Below are 8,973 nucleotides of genomic sequence, written 5' to 3'. Positions count from 1 at the left end.
TACAAAAAATATACAAAATGAACACTGACATGTGCAACGAAGTCAACAGCGTCAGGCTCGTTCACCATTATCACAAAGGTAGCTTGAGCAATCTCATAAGCCTGCGCACTGCCTTCTGGGAAGAGAAGCACTGGTCCGGACTCGACGACAAGTCGCAAACGTAGACAAAAGCTGGCCGCGCTGAGGCCGCGCATCAACGGAGAAGGTGCTTGAGAGGCTTGTAAGCGTCACAGTCGAGTCATTCGTCACACAGCTTGAGTATACATCAAATTATAGAACTCAAGACCACTACGTTATAGCTACTGCAACGTCAATGTCGTCGTATCATGGGCACCCGGCCATCTTGCAAAACCAGGAAATTAGGAGAGTCGCATGGCATTATGTTATCAACCTGTCACCACGACTCAAGCCAGCTGGACGTCTTCGGACTCAGAATACGAGCGGGCAGCATTTGCGAAGCAACGCAAAGATCATTTAGCTTACCTTGTAAGTCCACTCACCTCCCCGAACCCTATCCCCACTCCCAGCAAGTCCGTCTGAGGCCGCCCATAACCTTCACAAGCCTTTCCTCTGTTATACGACACTCTTTCATAATCTACCAGAAAAGGACCGAACATCGAATACAAGTGAACACACCATTCGGGTCTGTACTGGCTTTCAAAGCAACCTAGTTGTCATGGAGCACCTCCCAACTAATTTAAGACCCCAGTCGTTAAGGAACGTTATTCTGGCACATCCACTCGAATTAGCGAACACAGTATGGGACGCTATTTTGCAATTTATATCTCATCCTCCTATTTTTCCCCTGTTAATGCCTTCCCATAATCCATCATGCCACCTTCCCGCTCGCCGATATGTCTTATGCATTGGTAAAAGACCTCTCGCCTTTTTTTCTTAACAACCACTTATAAAAACAACAAGAACAGTTGGGACAGGCAATAGATGTCAACTGGACGGGCGCCGGATTAAACACTGCAATACAGAGCGAAGTGGCTCGCTGCTGGTGGTTGAGCTAATAACTACTTGTGGGCAGAGGTTGCTTCACCGAGGCGACATTGGTGCCATCGTAGTGGAAGACAAGATGCATGTTACCCTGAAAAAATAAATCAAGATATTTTAGGCGTCATTACTAAAGTACTATAATGCAAGACGTTATGCAGACTTGCGCAAGTTACAGAAAAAAAGAGTAACCACTTACAAGTACAATTACTTCTTTAAAAAATGTAAGTGATTGTACTTACCCACTTACAACGCCACTAAAGCGACTGAGCAATTATTAAAAAAAATATCGATTATTTGAAGTTTACTTACAGCCCAACTTTAGCTAACATTGCACATATACAGTGAATAGAACGAGTAGAACGAGCTCGCATGCGTCCTTCCAACGCGTCCTCTGCAGCTCCTCGCGCTTTGTTTTTCAGTAAAAATTGCATTTCAACATTTTCTCCCATACTCAATCTGCCCTCGTTTTTTTTTTGTGTGTGTGTGAACACATCTGCAGCGACGCTGAAAACACATTCGACGTGTGCTCTGGAGCGATGGCTGTGCTGTAACGTTCGAACACCTTGCTCACACGATTCATGGTTACTCAGTACCATAAAGGATCAGGTCTGGGTCTTCTACGAAGCGCAGTGCTTCAGTGTTTCTGGTGCAAGGGGAAGGCGCTCTCGATAACGCCAGTAAAGAATCTAAAAAATCGTCCATGGGTGATTCCCTGGTATTCCCGAAGCGAATCCCGAAGTAGCCATCGCTGTGGAGTCAGAGAAGCGCTGCTTCAATCAGTCGGCCAACATCTGGTGGACGTCCACCCGACGCTCTTCACTCATTAGCCCTTTAGACTTAAACGACTAACTGCAGGGGAGTCCAAAATTGTACGGTTTTACGGGCCAAAACAACGATCTTATTATGAGGCGCGCCTTAATGGGGGACTCCAGAAATTTGGGCCACCTGGGGTTCCTTACCATGCACCTAAATCTAAGTACACGGGTGTTTACGCATTTCGCCCCCGTCGAAATGCGGCCGCCGTGGCCGGGATTCGATCACGCGGCCTCGTGCTCAGCAGCCCGACACCATAGACGCTAGGCAACCACGGCGGGTGAACGGAGTCCAGCAAACGTTCACTTTCTTAGTTATAAAGGAGGCCAAATTTGTAATGTCATGATCATCAGCAGCAGCAGCAGCCACTGCAGGACGGAGGCCTCTCCCTGCGATCTCTAAGTGTACCTCTGTACTACGCCGACGGATTCTAACTAGCGCCTGCGAAGGTGATTAAATTGGGAAATTGGGAAATGTGTAATGTAACTTATTATAAAAGCTGCATATTGTTCAGTCCTAATAGTGACGAAGTTCGTCCGTTACAATCGCAAAAATGAATGTATATGAATCATGTATATAGCAAACAGATAGACACATATGCGTTTAATGGCGCAAAGCTTTTGTATATATCAGAGAAGCCATAGACTCCACAAAGCATTATGCAGCAGCTCTTAGCGCCTATGAAGGCCGATTAAAAGCGCTTCCAGGAGACAGAAATTTATAACAGAAAAGCTGAGAAGCCGGACTTCCAAGAGAAGTGTGTAAATTGGCAAGCCTGTCAAGCGGTGATTGGGGTGTAGCTGCAGGACGCTGATTGTGTGGAGGGAGGTAACACATGTAAGTGTTTTTTGTCCCTTTGCACGCTGTAGTTCCCGCCAAATCCACGTACTCACTGCTGCGTCTGCTGTTATAGCTCCTTTCGTCATAAAATGTAACTGCTTACATCTAATAGGTTACTAAAAAAGTAACTGAATTACAATGAGCGTTACCAATTGTAACGATGTAATTCAACAAATTACGCAATTACCAAAATATGTAACTGATTACAAGAAACTATTGCGTTTGATACATTACGTACAAGACCGAAAACCTACATTGGAAGTGCAGTACCAAGGACATACATTGAAAAAGCACTTTCCGCAAATTTGTACGTTGACGCCCATTGTATATGCATGAAAAGATTGGCCCAACTGCCATATTAGTATAATCGCAAAGAAGATATTAAAAGAAATCTTTTTGACAACTCCAAGAGTGGTGGGGAAAGGGCGGATGTCAGTTTTACTATTTGAGGATAGGACGTGGGTGCTTGAGGGATAAATACTACCGAAAAACGTTCTGCAATAACGAATAAATATATTTGCTGCTTCTGTACACAATCCAGCAACATGACGGTCTATATATTTATGTGTAATTTTCTTCAGTCCAAAGTTGCCGAAGCTAGCACAGTGAACCAAGAAAGACTGTCATTTAAAATTCCTCACGGGTGCATCAATACGCAAAAAGGTACAGCCGGCGTTACATGTTCACGGACCTCAGTATCTGAGAAAGAGCTTAATTTTCGAGCAGAGTAGCACCGTAGCCAGAAAAAGCTGTACACCACTAAGTTCTTAGGATGTATTAGCATCCGCAGGAAATCACAATGCTGGGCCGCGTGTCCAGGGTGCAGAAATATACACCTTTCTCAGGCACCTCGGTCCATAAATTTTTGACGCCGACTGTACGTAGAGGCGGGCAACGGCAGTCTGGAGCATTGGTGGAGAAGGATGACAGCATGGTTGTCTTAGTACACAAATAAAAAAAGATAATAAAGCAGACTTGGGTTACATTGCAATACATCAACCCAGTTTTCAACAGAGATCCTTCTTTCGAGCACTTGCATTAGCCAATTTATTAGATGACCGTAATTAAGCAATTAACTCACGACTTTGCCCGTATATGGCCCATACGTGTTCTCCATTTTATCCAAATATGAACTCCTTTGGTCACATTAAGCCCTTCTGGAACACCGGAAATACTAACACTTAATGCTTGTTTAACACTTTCAAGCGATGCGCTAAATAGCCTACTGCCCCCAAAGGCTGTATTTAACTCACCTACTTCAAGTTTAGTGCGCGCATAAGCATCAGTCCCTCAACTGCATTTGGGCCAAACAAAGCACGCACTTCGTATAAAGCCTTTAAATAGGAACAAAGCGAATGTTTAGTAATGTTATCCAAAGCCTCCAATTAACCTACACGCGCTAAACTGCCAGTGCGTATCATCCATAAGAAGCCCCACATTTCTCCAAATATAATGTCGCGGCGACTTTTAATTTTCTTAGGACATCAGGAGAACTTTCTACGCATTTCATATAACGCATCTAAACATGGCTAAAACGAGCGTCTGGGAATTTTTATTTAATCCGCCATTGTAACCAGAACACTGCAATCTGTTCCCTCAAGTGATTCCTAATTTCCTCCTAATTCCATCGCGGTGCAACAATCAGTTTTGCGAGGAAGTCGGAAATACATGCGCGCAACGTTTTCAAGTGCTTCTAGTTGCACTATGAGTTTCACGTGAATTTGTGCAAATTTATCTTTTTGGAATGTTGGCATCAGTCACCGCACCGGAAGAATGACGCAGCTCTTGAATATCTGTGGTGGTGAAGATTCGCCCTCGGAGACCAGGCCAGCTGATTCGCAGTAACGGCTGGAGCACACTTCGTCACCTTCTTGCACTATGCCGTGATGTCGCTGTGTCTGTCCTATAGCGCGGAACAATGCCACAATTCTCACAGCGGGATCAAGGTCGTGGCCCCCGAGCATGGTGGTCTGCTGGGAGTTTCAGAGGCGGCCACAAGGCAGACAAAAGCTGGACGCCGCCCCTCTAGCCTGTCGTGTCGAGGCTCCAACTGCCGTAGCTGGACATTGCGGCTACTCGGGTAGACCTATCTATCTATCTATCTATCTATCTATCTATCTATCTATCTATCTATCTATCTATCTATCTATCTATCTATCTATCTATCTATCTATCTATCTATCTATCTATCTATCTATCTATCTATCTATCTATCTATCTATCTATCTATCTATCATCCATGGAATTTTTCACTATAACACCTAGAAGGAAATCTGGCGCCACCGCCTATGGGAGTTTCTTAAGAGGCACTGTGCTGTCATGGGAATGACGATATATGTGTCTGCGAAGCTTGTGTTTGCAGGTGTTGTAGAACGTTTCCTCTGAATCGTGTGTATGGATACACAAATAACTCGTTCTTAAAGTAAAATCTTCATGAAAGCTTTTCATTCACGCATATTACATCTTCCAGTGAAGTTTACTCACCTGCAATGTGTAACCAAGCGAAGAAAAGCAAGAACAGACGACAAACTGTTCCAAAGCGACCACGAACCTCGTGATCTGTCCTCCAACTTTAGCGGCCCGCTGATACTTTCTACGTTTCATATATTTGTACATGCAATAACAAGTTCTCATAATTAAACAAAGCATGTTTTGTGCAATGAAGAAGCTAAAACAGCTTTTTACGTGCTGTTTTAGTAGAAAATGAAACATTACTACAGACAGAAAGGTGCTTGCCAGGCGCGTCTACAAGGTGCCCTGGCTCTCCGAGGACGATGCCAATCCGAAGTTATAACAATATACCGGCATTCCCACCACAGCGCAGCAGCAGCAGATTTCCCTCTAGGTAGTATAGTGAGAAACTGTATGGCCTCACTATCTATCTATCTATCTATCTATCTATCTATCTATCTATCTATCTATCTATCTATCTATCTATCTATCTATCTATCTATCTATCTATCTATCTATCTATCTATCTATCTATCTATCTATCTATCTATCTATCTATCTATCTATCTATCTATCTATCCATCCCGCTTGCTTGTGTCCAACTTCTGGCTACCACGACGCATGATTTTCAAATGTCGCAGAACAGAGCAACACGTGAATGAAACGTACTTCTTGTCGGCGAGTGGACGAATTCCGAGCTCAATAATACATCCAGGTGGGAACGCTGAACGAATCAGTCATTTATCTGCTACGTATTGTCTCCGGTCCACGAATTCGACATGACCAGCACAATCATTGAAATGTATGATTTCCCACAGCCGAACGCGAAGCGCTAGCTCTCGAATTTCTCGGCCTCGCAAACACCAATGCTTCTATCGCCGTTTCCTCCCCTGCGCGCCCGAATCACGGCTTGAATTTTGAATTCTGTGTGAAGAGTTGCCAACCTTTCTTTTTCTTCGCCATGGGACTTTCACCCACCGCATCGACGATAAAACTTCTCAAGATGGGAGCTCATGACACCAAGGAAGATTTAGTTTAAGCACAAAAGGGGAATCAACTAGAGATATTGAAGCTTACGAAAGTAAGACGAGCGTTTCTAAAGCATCTATATACACTCCAAGAAGAGACGCACCTGCCCAGCGCATCCTCCACGAAATCAAGGATAAGAAACCTTACGGCAGAGCTCATTTCACGATGACTGTCCACAGTTTTGCGATTAGTATTCAAGCAATTTAGCGACAGGCGACATAGCGGAAGTCACGTTAATTTACATTTCATAGTGGTCATAAGGAGACTTTCGTTGCCTCGGCTATATGCGACACATAGGGTCTCCGGTATCGGCGTACTGTCTATCACACTCACTTGCCAAGGTCGCCCATGACCACAACGGCATGACGACGACGCAGTGACGACGAAGTAATGGCGGAGAAGGAATGACATTGAAGGAAAGACATTGCGGTATGACGACGACGGCACGAGGACAATCCCATTACGATTCTGAAATGACGATGGTATAACGACGACAGCGTGAAGATCACGGAATGACGAGTGTATGACGACGGCGGCTTGACGATGGTATGACGAGAACAGGTTGACAAAGCTGGAACAGTGACTGTGGAATTACCACAAAAGCATCACGACGACGGATGACAAGGAATGCATGACAACGGCTGTCCAATGACGACGCAATGACCACGCGGACCTGCCTACGGCAGCGTAACAAAATGAATAATTACAGCCTGATTACGATAGAAGGACGGAGAAGGAATCACGTTGACGGAAAGACAAAGGCTATAAGACGACTATAGGATGGCTTTTGGCGCAATCAGGATGGTAAAAGAGCCTGATGCCAATAGCGTGACTAGAATTTTTTGACGACCACTGTGTGACGACAATTGCATCACGACGACGGCATGAGAATAGACGGATAATGAAGTTATAGAATGGTGACGACGGAAGGACCTCAACGGCATTACGATGACCGTGTGACAATGATGACATGAGAAAGGTATGAAGACAATGGGGATGACGACGACTGTATGACAAATATGGCGTAACGATTATTTAAAAGGACGTTCAGAGGGTCTAGTTGCTGCATATATGAGATGAATTAAGAGCGAAAAACAAACACAGACACGACACGAACTAGAGTGGTAGACAGGGGACAAGTGCTTATCGACTGTATCACGTAGATGGTGCGACGACGAATGTATCGTGATGACTCCAAGCAGGGACCTATCCACACCGTACACTTTTCCACGCCATATATACAGGTATCTACAGCAGGAACTCCAAATACTGCCAGGAGACAGTGAACACCTTGTTCAACATTGCATGGGGGTGCCGAAACAACTTAAGCATTCAAGTCATTGAGGAAGAAGTCCCAGAACAACATCAAGAAAACCAGTGGGAGGTACTGCTGACATCACGGAATCTTGAGGACCAGCTCCGACTTGTGGGCAGGGGCCGAGCGTCCGCTACAAGCCATGGTATCGTATGGTATGGTATGATATGGTAAAACTTTAATGAAGTCCTGCAGATCGTGAGTCTTCACGAAGCGGGCCGCTCCCACGTGGGAACCGGAAGGCCGAGCCTCTCGGCGGCATCGTGGGCCTGCTGGATAGCCCAGAGTTGGTCAGCCAGAAGAGGGCTGCGGAGAACCGCTTCCCTTTGGCCGAGCTGTTAGCGATCATAGAGCGTGACCGGGCACACCGCCAGAGCATATGGTCTAACGTGGCTATATCTCCACAATCGTGGCAGGTAGAGTTGGTGTAAGTATCCGGATAGATTTTATGTAAGAGCGACGGATTCGGATATGTATTCGTTTGTAGTAGACGGAGCGTTAATCATTGAGCTCTACTGAGGCGCGGATGAGGAACAAAGTAGGTTCTACGGCTGAGATAGTAGTGTTTAGTAATCTCGTTGTAGGTGGAGGGCGTGTCCCTGTTCTCTGGGGAGTCGGCTTCCGATTGGTCGAGGGTAGCGCGGTGGGCAAGTTCACGCGCAGCCCCGTGAGCCGACTCGTTGAGGTTGGGAGGAGCACCCTTTATATGACCCTGATGTGCCGGTAACCAATAAATGAAGTGGTGCGTGATTGCCTTGCCCCCAATAAGTCTGGGGGCCTGTTTGGAAACGGTGCCTTTTTCAAATGCTCTGACTGCAGATCTAGAATCAGTATAGATGACATGCCGTGAGCTATCCAGCAGTACAAGCCATGGCTACCTAGAATAGGGAGGCACCCATTTCGGGGCGAAGAAAGCATGCGCCAGGTTACAAAATGAAGCTTTTTCTCACTCTCTCTCTTCTCAGAGGTATTCTTGCGTAGATGTTAATACATTCGCAAATATGTGTATTGGTGAATGGTTGTGCGTGACTACTTACTTAAAGCACGATTTGTGGAACAGGTTACACCGTAATTAAAGAGAAAAATTAAGCAATGGCGTAAATTATCTGTGTAGTAATGGTTGCTAAATTCGTTGCATCCGCAGGCTAGCATAAGATAGCATGTGGTACATGTACGAGGCAACTCGCATTTAGGCAACACATATAGCTTCAGATCAACCCTCGTTTGCCTGCCCAGTTAAAATTCGCACGTCTGTTTCGTTTTTGGTTAGCACCACTTTGTAATTCTGGTGATTATTACAGCTATAGTAGCTAAATAACCCTACAGCTAGAAGTGAACTGGCAGAACTTGCTAAGTTAATCAACAAGCGTAAGACAGCTGACATAAGGAACAATATTATGGATGGACTTGAACATGCTCTCAGGAACGGAGGAAGCCTAAAAGCAGTAAAGAAGAAACTAGGAATAGGCAAGAATCAGATGTATGCGTTAAGAGATGAAGCCGGCAATATCGTTACTCATATC

The sequence above is a fragment of the Dermacentor variabilis genome, chromosome 4 (genome assembly GCF_050947875.1).
Source record: "Dermacentor variabilis isolate Ectoservices chromosome 4, ASM5094787v1, whole genome shotgun sequence".
NCBI lineage: Eukaryota > Metazoa > Arthropoda > Arachnida > Ixodida > Ixodidae > Dermacentor > Dermacentor variabilis.
This window is presented reverse-complemented; position numbering follows the sequence as displayed.